This window comes from Peromyscus californicus, unplaced genomic scaffold (genome assembly GCF_007827085.1).
Source record: "Peromyscus californicus insignis strain IS unplaced genomic scaffold, ASM782708v3 Scaffold_7__1_contigs__length_154581171, whole genome shotgun sequence".
NCBI lineage: Eukaryota > Metazoa > Chordata > Mammalia > Rodentia > Cricetidae > Peromyscus > Peromyscus californicus.
In genome coordinates, this window is record NW_026294595.1 from 103,720,393 (window position 1) to 103,734,911 (window position 14,519).

General features: G+C 45.9%; 1 long non-coding RNA gene across 5 annotated transcripts in view; it reads left to right on the forward strand.

The window, feature by feature from the left end:
* Positions 1-4,215: 4,215 nt before the first annotated feature.
* LOC128101899 (uncharacterized) overlaps positions 4,216-14,519 on the forward strand; it is a 47,699-nt gene continuing 37,395 nt past the window's right edge. For 3 of the 5 annotated variants that reach the window (XR_008215219.1, XR_008215220.1, XR_008215223.1), the window contains exons 1-2: positions 4,216-4,734; positions 10,579-10,766. This is a non-coding gene — a long non-coding RNA (uncharacterized LOC128101899). The remainder of the gene's footprint in view (positions 4,735-10,578; positions 10,767-14,519) is intronic. The other 2 variants (XR_008215221.1, XR_008215224.1) reach the window with 2 other exon arrangements.

A 14,519-nucleotide genomic window follows, 5' to 3' on the forward strand; every position in this document is an offset into this window, starting at 1 on the left:
GGCCAGCTTAGCAGTCACCTTTCAGGGCTCAAGTCTTCCTGTCTGCTGTGACATTTGCCGAGTAATAGTGTATCTCCTTCCACTGTGCCTCTGTGATAGCCTTTACAGCCATTTTTATGGCATGTCAGGGAGATCAAACACAAAAGTTTTCAATCTGCTTTTCTAGGAATTTTTGAGTCGTTTATAGGTTAGTAACATTTTATTTTTTTAAGTGAAAGATCAGGCCTGGAAGGTAGGTGGCTCAGTGGGTAAGATGATTGATGTGAAAGCGTAAGGACTTGGGTTCAGTTCCCAGTCCCTGTGTAAAATGCTGCTCATGGGTGGGCAAGATGGCTCAGCAAGGTAAAGGTATTTGCCAGGTAAGCCTGTAAACCTTAGTTCAGTACTCAGGGCCCACATAAAAGTGAATGGAGAAAACCAGTTCCAAAAAAAAAAGAAGCTGGCAAGATGGCTTGACAGAGAAGGGCATTTGTGGCCAATCCTGATGCCCCGAGTTTGACACCCTGATGCCTGGGACCCATGTGATGGAAGAAGAGAACAGACTCCCGTAAGTCATCCTGTGATCTCCACGCATGCACCATGGCATCTGTGTCTCTTGCCCCCATGAAACTAGTCAGTATTAAACTAAAAACACTGGATATGCTGGTGTATGCTTGTAACTCTAGGGCTGAGGGCCACAGACAGCAGAACTTGGCAGCCAGTCTAACCAAAGAGCTCAGGGTTCAGTGAGGGCCTGTCTCAAAAACGTAAGTCAGAGAGCAACAGAGGAAGATGGCTGGCATTGACCTCTGGCCTCAACATGTGCACACACAGGTGAGCACCCCCCCACACACACACACACACCACACACATGCACAAGGTGAAAAAATGTACTCAATGCTTACATGGAAAACGTTTTCAACAATTAGGTGTAGGAAAGAATGAGAGAGCTTCACAGCATTCCCCGTCTCAGCTCATCACCCGAAGGAAGGCATTGTCAGAAGCTTGCATACCTTTTAAAGAATTCCGTCCACATGCATGTGTATTAACATCACATTCGTGGAATCTTTCTGAAAAATGAAGCTCTTTTTAAAAATGTTTATTCTTTGACAACTTCATTCATGTTTATAATGCATTTGAACATAGTCATGCACATCCTCCCATTCCCTTCTCTTATTGCCCTCCTACTCAGTCAGTAGTCCCTCTTTACAATACATCCCCCTCCTATTTTCATGTCTTCTGAAAAAAAATAATAACCCACTGAATATTTTTTTGTTTGTTTCATTTTGTTTTTCGAGACAGGGTTTCTCTGTGTGACAGCTCCGGCTGTCCTGGAACTCACCTTATAGACCAGGCCGGCCTCAAACTCACAGAGATCTACCTCCCAAGTGCTGGGATTAAAGGACCTCTTGGGCCATGAGCTCTTGGGGAGGTTTACAGTAGCAGGCATTAATTCTCCTCCTGTAAAGTGGACCTCGATCAGAAAGCGGTTGGTTACAAGTTCCCATAATCTTCATGCCGCTGTTGTGACAATAGGCACATCTTCCCGGGCAGGTTAGTGCTGTAGCATCCAGGGTCCAGCTGTGAAAGATGATGGATGGCTTCGCCAGTGGCTGGTATAGCACCTTCTGATGCTGTGAAAGCAGCCAGTAAGAAGGACATTTCCAGGTCAGTTCCAGCTCCATGTCCTACAACCCAAGTGTGTGGTGTCCTCAGCAATAGGTGAGTTCTAGAGGGCAACCAAGAGCAATGGCCATAGTTTGTGCTTCTTTGGAGACCTCTGTGAGCTCTGTGGTGACCTCTGTGAGCTCTGTGACCAATAATCGTAGGGAGGTGTCCTGAGTGTGGCTCTGGAGTTTTAATTTAATAGCCCATGGTTTGTGGGAGTAGCATTATTCATCACCCATGCATGGTGTCTCCATTCAAACTCCTTTAAAAAAAATTATACCTAGCCAGCTTCTTGGGCCTAGTGAAGGCAGGGACCTTAGAAGAAAGTCTACTAGCACCACTTTGCTAGATCAGCATAACTCCTTACTACATTCTAAATCTTGCCCTCTCCCCACAGGGAAGTGTAGCTGCCGTCCCTCATCAAGGAACCCACTTTTTACAGAAAATGGCAGTCATAACAAAAAACACAACCGGGCACATGCAGAGATCAACAGAATGTGAGGATCCCAGCCCCAGTGAATTCACAGTTCCTGCATCTATGGCTCAGGGAACGTCACAGAAGAGGGGGCAGAAAGACTGTAAGGGCCAGGAAGTCTGCTGTGAAATAGTCTTTCCTAGAAATGGCTGCATAAATGAGACTAGAACAATGGCAATATCAATGGACGTGCTAAGGAGGAAAGGGGAAAACGTCACAGGGTCCCACAGGGTCCCTAGACAAAGAACCAACCGCAGGCAGCTATTGACTGCTGGGCGAAGGAGGATTGGACTCTCCCAGGATGAGGCCCCCTTATTGGTTGTCCTATCCAGAGTGATTAGCCCTGAAATCATAAACACACAAACAACAAAAATGAACTCAGCAGGTTGTATTTATATATTTCTGTATGCACAAACACACACACATTTAAAAAAAAAAAGAGGCTATCAACTTGAGAGTTGGGGGTGCATGGGAGGGGTTGGAGGGAGGAAACAGAGAGGGGAAAGTGATGTAACTATTTCCATTAAAATATTTTTTCAGGCCAGGAGGCGGTTGTGCACACTTTTAATCCCAACGCTTGGGAAGCAGAAGCAGGCAGATCTCTGCATTCCAAGCCAGCCTGTTCCACAGAGCAAGTTCCAGGACAGCCAGGGCTACACAGAAAACCCCTGTTTTGAAATAATTAATAATAATAATAATAATAAAATATATTTTAAAACCATATTTTAAATGAGTGTATGAAGTAGTGGATTTGCATAAGGCTTCCCATACATCCTTAGTTTTGGTTAACTCATCCCCAACACCTCCTGTCCTCCCCTCGCCCCCACCCCATTCCTGAGCTGTTTATTCTTGGTAAGCTCCCTGGGAGTCTAGAAGTCAGATGACGTCATTCCTAGACTAAGTGTCAATCTCAAATCACTGATAAGCCTCCTATCATAATGGACGAGTACTGTACAGTCCTGCCAGTGGCCTTAAGTGTTGCAAGCTGGGCCACACCGGGCCAAGCCAGGTTTTCAATCTTTATTACCTGCTTGGCAGCCAATAAAAGCATTTGCTCTCCTCCTTCACCTTCAGGCAGTACAAAAGCGCCTTGCAGAGCAAAGGTAGCACGTCAAGTCTTGCTCAGTAAATGCTCTGATGTTCCCTGTAAAACGGAGTGCCTAGTCTGCTGATCCTTTCCTCTTCCATAATACGTGATGTTTGCACACATCTTAATTACCTACGCTCTTCCCATGCTTTCACTAAAACCGTGTTTAGTGCTCTGGCTTTCTTGATAGGGGTCACCGAATTCATTCCCCACAGTGTGAAATAGTTTCTATTGCTCATCTGCCCCAATCTTGACCTGGACTAAGAAACCTGACTTCTTTAAACTTCTGTTGTTTCTTGTTTCCTTTCTGATTTATCTGTGCACGTGTGTGCTTGCACACGCAGGCACGTATGGAGGTCAGAGGTCCATAAGTGTCTACCTCCATTCCCCTCCAACTTGCTTTTTGAGGCAGGATCTCTCAGAACCTGAAGTTTGTTTTTCTGTGAGGTTGGCTGGCCAGCAGGCTCCAGGGGATTTACCTGTGCCTGCCTCCCAGTGGCGGTGATTCAGACACGCACTGCCGTGCTCGGCTTGTATGTGGATGCCGGGGATTTTGAACCCGGGTCCTCACGCTCGTGTGGCAGGCAGCTTGCTCACTGAGCCATCCGGTTGTCACCTCCTAAACTTTTACTGTTTCGTCTGAGAGATGGTACAGTTTAGAGGCTTGAGAAAGGTCGGGTGGCTGGACATCAGTGGAGAAGGTGAAGACGCTCCTACCAAACCTGCTTTTGTGATGGAGTGTATTGAGTACTGAAATGAAACGCAGGCTGCTCACCCACAGTCCTTGTCTTCCTGAAGGCTGGGCTGTTGATAAAGCTGGGAATGATGCTGGGGGGCTTGGTCTCTGCCGAGCACACTGTGGTGCAGGGCAGAATGCTTCTTTTAAAAAAGAGTAAGGCAGTTATTTGCTGGGAAAGGGTAGCAGGTCTCCCTGCCTGGGATGTTATTGCCGAAGACCTAGATAGCAGGTCTCCACTTCCATTCATTCTATTTCTGGAAGCAAATGTTCTCTAATTGCAGGCTGGAGCTGAATGCTTCACAGTGTTTCCCACTGTGCTAATTGGAAAAATATAATCTTCAGCTCACTGTGTCCTGCTTCGCACAATAACGGCTAGCAGCTGGATTCCCAGCTCAGTTCCTCAAGTGAACTAGTACTTTGTAGTTTAGCGTGAAGGACAATAGACCCTTGGGGGTCCCAGAGGGAGCCTGTACGGTGTGAAGAACCACTGGAGAATGTCCTCCAGCCTGAAAACATGTACCCATCGACTTCTGGCTTGTTCTAAGAGCCTCTATTAAATTTAATTTCAATTAAAATGTTTGGGGAGCCAGCTCCCAGGAATATTAATCGATATGGCCCATTAGTTGAACAGTCCTTTGACGGGTCTCACATGTGCCTTATTGATCTGGAATGAAGGTAATTTTCTTTTACCTGACATCTTGGCTCCTGGCAAGCTCTCTGTTGGCCTCAGTGTGTCCAGCCTTACCAGCCTTCTAAGAATCACATCAGCAGGGGAGCAGAGAGTCGGTAAGTAGCACTTGTGTTTAGAATCTGGTTTCTCCTTTAGATGGGTCTAGTTCTTCCCACATGGAGGAAGGCTTAGAACTCCGAGCTTCCTGTGGAAGCAGAGATCTCACTGCCAGTGGGATGTCTCCCCTGTGCAGTAGTGGGCTGAGAAGCACAGCCTTTGGGACCCGACCTGTCTGGGCTCAGGTTCTAGCTCTACCCCTTCCAGTTGGGTGGCCTGGGAGGCTGATTCATCTATCTAAGCGCTGGTTGCTCATCTAAAGGTTGTCGATGACGACAGCACTTATGTCCCAGGATTTTCATGAGGATTAAATAAAATAATGCATGTGATCTGTGCCATGGCTGACCTCAGCCCTCTGTCGTGTTTAGTGACTGATGCTAGTCTCTAAGCAGGCTTTTTTTTTTTTTTTTTTTTGCGGTTGCTGATCATGCTTTTATTGTGGCCTTTCTGTTTTCCTCTTCCTCCTCCCTGAGTTATCTGTGTAACTCAGGCTGGTCTGTGGCATCCCTGTGTCTCAGCCTCCCCACTACTGAGATTCCAAGCTTGTAGCACTATGCCTGGACTTTACAGCTTTCCTGACAAGGTAATAGTCTACTCGGCATCGATCCTCCACGCATCTTCTCTTGAGTGGATGATGTGACAAGCAGTTTTTCTGCAATGGTAACTTCATCTGAAGTCTGAGCTAGGAGTGTGTGACCTTGTATTGCTTCAGTTTAGGTTGAGCTGTGAATGACATAAAACCTCAAGAATGAAGAAAGTTTATTTTTCTCCCCATGACAAGAAATCCCAGTCTGTTGTAACAGCTTCAGGGTGATCAGGGTACAAAGACAGGCTCTCTCTGTCTGGTTCCGTCTTCAATATGTGCTTACCATCTCCAAAGCCAAGTACCTGAAGTCATCAGTTATCTCATTGGTGATGGCAAGTTTGATTGCACCACTGAGTCCTAATGAGCAGGAAGTAGTACATATACCTTAGACAGGTGTATGTGTACTGCAGAGGGTGGATACACATCCCACTCCTGGTACCAGTTTGCATCAGGATCCAATCAGGAGACAGAAGTCGTGGGTTTTTAAATTTTTGTTTTTGTTTTTTAATTGTTTGTGTGTTTTCCTCAATCACTCTCCACCCCAATTCAACACGAAGTTTGTCATTTTGTCCAGTTTTGTTAGCCAGCTTGCTCTCAGGATCCACTGTCTCCACCCTGGGGTGCTGGAACCACAGGTGGACTTCTACACCTACCTGACATTTACTTGGGTGTGGGAGATCTGAACTCTGGTCCCCTCGATTGCATGGGGACACTTCACCCCCTGAACCACCGCTCCGCCCCCGCCCCCATAATAGTTATTTCAACGGAGAATTTAGTCTTTGAATTTTAGGTGTTAAGTAGCTGTAAAATGCTGACCAGGTGACCGAGACAGCAAGGAGGACTCTGAGGCATCACTGAAGCAGCAAGAAGAAGGCAGGAGGGAGAAAGGAAGGGATGGAGTTACCAACAGGGGGACCTTGTGTGCTGGGTCCTTGCGGAAGATTGGAATGGGTGAGTTTTTGTGGGTGGGAGCCAAGATTGCCAAGAACAGTGCTAGTGGCCGATGAGAGTAAGCGCTATGAGGACCGGCCAGGTCTGTGAGAGGCAAAGGGGGACTGGACAGCGAGGAGACGCTGCTGAGTGAAGAATTGCGAGGTTACCTTTTCGGAAAAGGAAGCAGAGCCCGAGGAAGTTCCTCTTCCTTTCTCCAGTGTCCTCCAAGCCCTCTATGAGCAGAGCAAGCCCCAGCCACTGGCAAACAATCCTGGAGGAGTTTCCAGGAGCAGAGCAGAGCGGGCTGGGCTTGAAGCTGGGCTGCCATGGCTCCCCGACCCACTCAGGTGGCACCTGCTGGCATTCTCCCTTTTCAACCTGTTTGTGCTCTGAGGAATGGTGCGTTATCTGAGGGGTGACGGTCAGATGTCATCACGTGACGATCCTGCACCAAGTGGCTTCACTCACTGCAGGTGGATCTTGTGTGGATCTCTAACCACTAAGGTTAGACTTCACAATCGGATTCCTAGTTCTCTCATTCCCCGCACACTTATTAAGTGGCACTCACTGTAAAGAAGAGCTTCCTTGTCTCCCTCACACTCTGCCCTGAGATGTGGTTTTCTTTTCTTTTTTTTTTTTTTTTTTTAAAGATTTATTTATTTATTATGTATACAGCATGTATGACAGCAGGCCAGAAGAGGGCACCAGATTTCATCACAGATGGTTGTGAGCCACCATGTGGTTGCTGGGAATTGAACTCAGGACCTCTGGAAGAGCAAGCAGTGCTCTTAACCTCTGAGCCATCTCTCCAGCCCGAGATGTGGTTTTCTTGCTGGGTGGATTTGGAGTTCTACTGAGGATCATGGGGAGAGCAGATAGACAAGTGTCAACCCCTGAGGTTCTCTGTGACACTCCTAAGCCTGCATAGTCTCTTTATGGTGTTTGAATCCTTCATGAACCTAAATTGTGTAAACTTCAAGCAATAAGAAGGAATGACAGCTTGAGCTCACAGTTGGCACCCTTTATCTAGGGCCTTCATTCTCCTGAGAGGACAGAATGGTCCAGTGGTTCTCAACCTTGGACATAGGTCTTTTCCAGGGATTCTGTAATTCCACCTAGGTAAAGCCTGGGTGTCAAGATGTTTAAATCTCTAGTGGGAACTCCAGCGTTCTCGCAGGACTGAGAATCCTGAAGGAAGCACCTTAGACTGAGCACATGAGGACTTCTGGTTAGAGTCCTTTGGGTAGGGTAGGAGGGTAAGTGGAACCAGGAGTGTACATTGGTATGACTTGTTTTCAAATCAGCACTTTCAAAAATCCATCTACTGCTAGTGTGTGATCACTGGCATAGTTAAGATTTGATTTACCACCTTCAAAAAGGGGCACTGTTCTTAACATTTATTGCAGCTCCCTTGGTTCAGATCCAGGTAATTGGCCTTAAGTACTTTTCATGACCCCAATTTCAGCCTGTTTGAGCTATGTGGAAATGGGAACATTTCTCTGTCTTAAGGATGGAGTGAGGGGTAGTTCAGGAAATACAAGGGATAAGTAGGTGCTGTTACCCACCGGGCCTTGGGTTACATACTGAATATGGGTGTGGTGGCTCATGCCTGTAATCCTGGAACCCAGGAGATGGAGCCAGGAGGACTGTTGTGAGTTCCTGGTCAGCATGGCCTGCAGAATGAGATCCTCATGAAAATGAAACCTAACAAAGAAAAACAAAAATCCAAAAGACAAAATACCAACTTTTTGTCAAATATTTCATCCATAAAAAAGTATAAAGAATAAATAAATCAGGTTTGGGTATGACTAAGTCATGAAGCATGTGCTTAGCTTAGCATGTAGGAGGCTTAGGGTCAGTCTCCAGCACCCAAACACAAAACCCAACCAAGTAATAACAAATAAATTGAATAAGATAGTGAACACATTTGTTACCCACACTAGAAGTACTTATTTCACCATTTTCATAAGATAATGTCTATAACTTGCTACTCAACATTTTACCCAAATCTTCATGGAGTTGAAAAGTGCAATGAAATCATTGCATGGGAGGAACAAACAAAAATACCACCAAACACCCAGCAGCATTTCAATGGAGGAATTTGTATTCTTTTTCAAAGTTGCATAGCAAAAACATTAAAAGTCATGGGACCAATAAGATCCCCCAGTGGGTGAAGGGGGTTGACAGGAATGTGAACCCCTGCTGAGTCCACATAGCTGTCCTCTGTTTTCTACATGTGTGCTATGATGTGTGCACCAACACACACACACACACTAAGAATAAACAATTTTTAGAAGTTGCACAGTTGTAAGACGATAAAATGATGAACACTTCCCATCTTGAGAGTTCAGGACTTGGATGTTTCTTCTGATTTTAACTACACACAAGTACATATCCCTGAGAATGGACAATGTCACTTTGCACGTTTTTAGGCCATATGAAAATGATCTTATACTTTATGTAGTCTTACACACGTCACTTCCTTTTTGCTTGACATGGCAGCAAAACACCCCCCCCCCCCATTGATATGTGTGGCTGTGGCCACACTCACGGCCAGTTTGATTCCGTTCTCATCAATATTTTGGTGATTTCAAATTTTGGGCAATTCAAAGAGTGCTTCTGATTTGAGGATCTAGATAGATGGCAGAACACTTGCCTAGCTCTAGGTTCAATCTCCAAAAAAAAAGGAGTGGTTCTATTAGCAGTCCTTTAAAGGTGTGGCACAGGGGATAGAACCCAGGGCCTTGAACATGATAAGTATGACATCTCCAATCATTCGTTAGCTTTTTATAAGGATTTCCTTGGGTGTTCCTGCCCAAGAGTGGAGTTGTGCATGTTACAGTCTTTAGTTTTAGTTGAGACACTGGCTAACTAAAGCAGGTGATTCTCTCACGAGCATTAAGTCTTCAATCAGCATCTTGGCTAACATTTGATATTGTCAGACCTTAAGTTTTTGCCAAATATGCTATTTGCTAAACTTAACAATCCTATCAGGTTTTTTTTTTTTTTTTTTTCATTTCAGTTGACGACTCAAGTATCCGATGATAAAAGACATAAAATAAACTCTTAAATAATAAGCAAGTTGGATCTGGCTCATGTCTGCAGGATTCCAAAGCTCTTGATTAACATGAAGTCATGGAGACATGGCGGGATTCCCAAGACTGTCACTAGAGCTGAGTATGGGCAAGTGTGAGAGAGGGGCCGAGACCCGGGGTTTAGGAACAAGAAGTGCAGGAGGGAGAGAGAACAAGTGGACAGCAGAACATAGAGAAACCTCTTGTCTATAGCGCCGACATGTAAGGCTGGCGTTAGGAAGGGAAAAACTGAAACATGGCCGTGGATTCTTTGACCCTCTTTCCACAGTGTGGAACCTGGGCTGTTCCTCCCTAAAGGGCCTTCAACCGCTCTGCTGCACAGACATTGTCAGAAGCAACTATTAGTCTCCAGGTCCAGGCCTTAAGACTCTGATAGCTTTTGCTTATCTCTCAGATCGCTTCCTCTGTGGGAAAGGTAATTGTCAAAGAATTTGGACTGCTATAGAGCGTAGTAGTGCACACTTTTAATCCCAGAACTTGGGAGGGAGAGGCAAGCAAATCTCTGTGAGTTCGAGGCCAGCCGAGGCTACATAGTGAGTTCCAGGACAGCTAGGGATAGGAAGAGAGACCCGGTCCAAACAAACAAACAAACAAACAAACAAACAACCCCCCCCAAAAAAAATGGATTGCTCCTCAAATTGGTGCATTGTGGGGTATCCCAGCTACCTCCCACTTTTGCCACCATGGGCGGCAGCCATCTTGGAAGTTGGTCTTCCAGCCCCAGGTGAGATACTACTTGATGACAGTGGAACAGAGAAGGCCAGCCAAGCTGAGCCTTGTCTGGATTCTCCATCTTCCACAGAGCTTGGTTTAACTGTCCTGTTTTGTTAAACTAGGTAGAGTCTGAAGTGAAAATGTTTTATTCTTTGCAGAGATCACAAACTGTGTATATTTCAAGGCTGAAATTTTCCTAATCCAGCTGTCATGAGTTTACTTTTCCTGTGTTATATAAAAAGCACATTGCGAATTGTAGCCCGTGACTTCCTACCCTCTGTCTTCATTTCCCATGTTCTGGCCTGGTCTTTGCTTGAAGTGCATACTTAATTTATAATAAAAGATGTAATTATGGAATGGATAAATACAATTTAGATTTCCTGTGTTATATAATTTTGAGATGAGTTTGGCCAAAGGGAAATCAGACGATAATTAGGGTGGCACAAATTAGTCAGAACTGGCATTAATTGACCCCCCACTTGTTTTTATCTCATTTACTGCTCACAATAACTCAGTTGGGAAGTTACACCTTCCTGAGGAGATGATTAAGGCTTTGGAGAGACTGAGAAAGCCATTTGAGGTCAGAGCCTGCACAAGAGGGAACGTATCATCCAGGGGTGGAGGAAGCACACGGAGACATTCAACTGGTGCACCAGGCTGAGAGAAACAGGGTCTGGATATCCATTGGATTGCTTCTGCTAAGGTGAGCAAGTGTTTAAAGGTTATTTAGAAATGGGGCTCATAGTCAAGCCTGGCAACCTAGGTTTGATCCTAAGAACCATATGGTAGAAAGAAGAACTGACTCTTGCAAGTTGTCCTTTGACCTCCATGGGAGTCCACGTCATGCATGTACATCACAGCATAAAAAGAAACATTTAAAATGTAGATACATTGTTTAGAGACTACTGACACAATTTGACTCAGTGGATTAAAGGTGCCTGTTGCCAAGACTGATGGCATAATTACTGTCCCCAGGATCTACATGGTAGCAGAAAGAATTGACTCCTATAAACTGTGCCCTGACACAAAGGTACTTTGGTACACGCCTCCCTCTGCCCTACCTCCCACCCCACCCCACCACCGTCACAATTCAATTAGTTAAAGTGTCCAAAAATGAGCCAAGATACAGCATTAGGCTAAACACAGCCCTATTCACAAACATGACTGAAGACAGTGATATTATTACTGAATGGCTGCCATGTGATGTGGGCTTTCCCAGTGTGGTCTACAGGAGATCTTTGAGACACAGGGACCATCACAGGCCAAGCCTGGTTTTGTCCCCAGCCTCTCCACCTTGACTTTTCAGAACTTTCTACTGAACAGGGCAGAGTTCATGGGTAGGAGGCACTGGGTTACTTGATGAGGTAGGATGATAAGAAAATGTCAGGCAGGCAGAGAAGATGCATGTTTTGCAGAGATAGGGAGGCTGTTCCTGGTATTGCTTTGCAGGGCCCTGGATTGGCGGACACCGGGGGATGGTTACCTCCTTGCTCCTTTCTGTCTGAGCCTTCTTGACTCTCAGGGGCAAGGGTGAGAATGGGGGTGGGGGGCAGGGGCAGCCAGTTGGGGGTCTTGAGGGCCTTTTTGACTGTAATAACACCAGATTATTTTGCAGACAAAATGCTACTTCATGATCTTTGTCACATAGGGTTTTGCTTTTTGTTGAGGGACAAGTCAGAGCATGCAGTAAGAATTTGACTTTGTCTGGAGTTGAGGCCACATGAATTTCCTGTGCTATTAGCCTTACCCTGGGCTCATAGGGTTTTTGAATCCCGGGGTTGGCAAGAAATGCTAAGGATGTAATGAGGGTGTGATTATGAGTGTCAAGATGTTGGAGAGAGTTTCTTCGATGAGACCAGTACTTTGAACCTCCTTCCCTTTGAGTTTCTTCAGCACTGGGGCAGAACACACATGGGGGGATGGGAGGTATGCCAGTATCCACCCCTTCCCTGTTCCCAGAAGCTGCAGATTTCTGCCAGGCGCGTAAGTGATCCCAGCTTGAAGCCAGTCAACACAGGTTAAATCTATCTTCATCCAGGACAGACATATGAAAAACTCTAGTCTATTCAGGGTGACTTTGGGGACTTTTCTGGGATTGCTTGTGAGATGGGGAGCATGTAGCCTCAGATTTTCATCCATGGAGCACCTGTCCAAGTCTTTGACAAGGAATGGAGGCAGGAAGCTGGTCCTATCAGTAAGCTACAGTATGAAACCTCTCTGCACTTGCTGCCCCCTTCTCAAGATGACCAGTGGTCCAGGCCAGTTTGGCTGCTTCCTCACAGTTGCAACAATCCTGAAACAGCCCCACCCGGTGCCAGGCATGCTCTCAATAGAGAGGTTTGGAAGAGACGGACATCTCTGATGTTTTGGGAGACAGTGCTATAAGTCCTCTTGGACGGTGGGCTCCTGGACAGGCAGCCCTGGCTGGTTGGCTCATCCTGGCATCCTCTGGTAGAGGCAGGACCCTTCTTAGAGGTCAAAAAGGCTTCAGCTCCCTGGTGTGTGTGTGTGTGTGTGTGTGTGTGTGTGTGTGTGTGTGTGTGTGTGTGTGTGCGCGTGCGTGCGTGCGTGCGTGCGTGCGCGCACGCCTGTGTGTGTGATCCAGCAGTCAGGCAGGCAGGTAGGACTCCCACACCTACTCCAGGCTCCCCATGGTTAACCCCCTGTAATCAGTGAGCCTATGGATGGGGGCAGCAGAAATGTATCTACCCTGTGAACCGGCCCCTGTGTCTTGCCTCCGTCCTTCCCCATCCCAACTTAGTACCCGCAGGTCAAAACTCTGCTCCCTCCCCATGGTTTTGGTTTCTGTAGTTCCTTCCCTCTGGGTCCCACCAATGAGCCAGAGATACACTTCTGAGCTGTATCTGGCGCCTTTTCACCTATCAGCCCCAGGCAGCTGTGGGCCTGTGGGCCTCACCCCGGTCACATTGCCTTGATGTTAAGGTGTCCTGGTGATCCCATCCCGCAGATTGTGCCAGGGTCTCTCTTGTTTCAGTTCTGCCTGATTGTTCAATACGATTTTCTTCTAGGGAGGATTAAAAAAAAAAAAAGTCTGGGAGAACGAGAAATGAGTTTAAAATGAATATAAAACTGCAGAAAATAGTTGAGTACTACTAGCCCAAGAACAGGCATCATATTATTGGAATTGAGTAGAAAACTAAGAAATAGACCGAAGTGCTATTGTATATGAGAATTTACTGTGTGGGGAAAGCAGGCAAAGCGTAGGTCAGTGTTTCTCAACTGGGGCTGCCTTCCCCTTCCTAAGGACAGTTTGAAGTAAGGTTTTGAAAAAAATCAGTCAGTGGACTCGTTAGCCATCCCTAATAAGGTCTAGAAGAATCACATTTCATCCTTGTGATAAGGACTTTTACAAGCATACAGAGCGGAAATCATGAAAGTAATATCGGTACAGTTACCCCACGATCCTGCAAGAGCACTGATCAAACCATATACAAAACAGGAGCTGTAACCCAGGAGGCAAAGAGTTAATATTTTCAATATGCAAAGGGCCTGCAGAAATAACTAAGAAAAATAAAAGAGATCACAATAAAAAAACAGGCAGAGGAAATGCCTGACGAAGAATGTTACTTAGAAAATGAAACACAGAGCCAGGCCTGGTGGCACACCGACGAGCCCCAGGGCTCGGGAGGCAAAGGTGGACAGGTTGCTGAAAGTTCCAGGATGACTTGAGTTTCATAGTGAGGTCAAATCAGGCAAGGCTGCATGCAAAACCCTGTGGTGGGGTGGGGGAGGGGAGACGAAGAAGGCAAGACCTAAAAAGAGGAAAGGAAAGAAGAAATGAAAGAGGGAACAGCCAGTCAGCAGGTGGTGGAGGTCTGCAATTCTGGGAGGTTGAGGCAGAAGGACCCAGAGTGTGAGACCGGCTACCAGCTGGGCTGTGTAAGGAGACCTTATCTTTGAAAAGGGGGAGGGTACTCCATGAGGTCAACAAAGGATGTCTAATTGTCTGCAATGAGCAGAGGATCAGAAACTGTGCCTTTATTAACCTGGGAAAGATGAAAAGTGGTTGAAAAGGACACCATCCTCTCTGGGACGACAAAAGCTTAAGGTTACAGCACTCGGGGTACTATAGACTTTGCATGCAATAAAATGCACCGGTTTTCGGTATATGACAAGATTTAATAAATGCGTAGACCAAGGTAAACATCATCATAATAAAGTTAAATCCATTTTAACTGGCGAAGTTCAAGATCTGTCATCTTGCATGTCCCCTCTTACTCCTTTGCAGCCAGCTCCCCTGCTCTCGCCTTTCGTTGTCATAATCCACTCTTTCTAGAAATTCATGGAAATTAGATTAGACGGTTGTGCCTGGGTCTTTAACAACATGTCTGTGAGATTTTACATGCTGCTATGGATATCTGTAACAATTCTCTTTTTATTGCTGAGTAATATTCCATTGTATAAGCGTACCATAATTTTTAATGACTCTCATTTT